This window comes from Saimiri boliviensis, chromosome 21 (assembly GCF_048565385.1).
Source record: "Saimiri boliviensis isolate mSaiBol1 chromosome 21, mSaiBol1.pri, whole genome shotgun sequence".
Classification (NCBI taxonomy): domain Eukaryota; kingdom Metazoa; phylum Chordata; class Mammalia; order Primates; family Cebidae; genus Saimiri; species Saimiri boliviensis.
Window position 1 is genome coordinate 25,194,067 of NC_133469.1, and position 1,445 is coordinate 25,195,511.

General features: G+C 43.0%; 1 protein-coding gene across 1 annotated transcript in view; it reads left to right on the forward strand.

Annotated features, from left to right (window-relative positions):
- The window catches only part of UBE2L3 (ubiquitin conjugating enzyme E2 L3), a 56,750-nt gene that overhangs the window by 41,482 nt on the left and 13,823 nt on the right, over positions 1-1,445 (forward strand). The window lies entirely within an intron of this gene.

Below are 1,445 nucleotides of genomic sequence, written 5' to 3' on the forward strand. Positions count from 1 at the left end.
GCCAAAACAGGCAGATCTCTTGAGCCCAGGAGTTTGAGACCAGCCTGGACAACATAGTGAAACCCAGTCTCTACAAAAATACAAAAAATTAGCTGGGTGTGGTGGTGCCTGTCTGTAATCTCAGCTACTTGGGAGGCTGAAGTGGGAGGACTGCTTGAGCCTGAGAAGTCAAGGTTGCAATGAGCCAAGATCGTGCCACTGTACTCCAGTGGGCAACAGAGCAAGACCCTGTCAAAAATAAGTAAGAAAGAAGAGGGGAATAAAACAAGTAGTGGCTGAGCGTGGTGGCTCACCCCTATAAATCCTGCACTTTGGGAGGCTGAGGAAGGCATATCTACTTGAGGTCAGGAATTCTAAACCAGCCTGACCAACATGGTGAAACCCTGTCTCTACTATATATACAAAAATTAGCCGGGCCTTGTGGCGAGTACCTGTAATTCCAGCTACCCAGGGGACTGAGGCAGGAGAATTAATTGCTTGAACCCAGAAGGCGGAGGTTGCAGTGAGCTGAGATAGTGCTACTGCACTCCAGCCTGGGCAATAGAGCAAGACTCCATTTCAAAAAACAAAAACAAGAAAAAACAAGTAGCTTATAACAACAAATTTATTTCGTAGTTATTGAGGCTGGAAGTCCGAAGATCAAGGCACCAGCAGATTCAGCGTCAACTGAGAGCCTGCTTTGTGGCTTATAGATGGAGCCTTCTCACTGTGTCTTTTGTTTTGTTTTTGTTTTCACTTTTTTTTTTCTTTTTCTTCTTTTTTTTCCTCACTCACTGTGTTTTTATGTGATGGAAAGGGCAAGGCAGTTCTCGGGGGCCTCTTTGATAAGGACACCAATTCCATCATGACCTAATAACTTCCTAATAGCCGTAACTCCTAATACCATCACGCTGGTGATTAGGTTTCAACGTGAGAATTTTCAGGAGATACAATCAGGCATAGCAGCTACATATTTTATGAGTCCAACTATCATGTCTTAAACCACACAAAACCTATAGAATATGCAACACCAAGTGTGAACTCTAGGGACTTTGGTAATGATGTGTTAAGGTAAAAGGTTCATTGGTGGTAACAAATTTGTCCCCCTGGTGAGGGATGCTGATGATACTGGGGAAGGCTGTGTGTCTATAGGGGTAGGGGGTATGTAGGAACTCTGTCCTTTCCTCTTACTTTTGCTATAATGGTATCCTAAAAAGTAAAGTATGTATTTTTAAAATGCATAAAGAGACCAGGGCATCAATCTCAAGCCCTTTCTCAGTTTAGCAGATACCTTGCTCTAGAAATACTGGATGGATTGCTGGATTGTCCTGAAGGCGGCTGGGCTTCAGTTGATACATCCCTTGAAATAAATTGATTTTGTAGATAAACAGTTGAAACATTCCTGTCTTGGCTATAGGTTTATGAACCATGGTTTGTTCATTTTGATCTCCTCTCTTTCCTTCCAG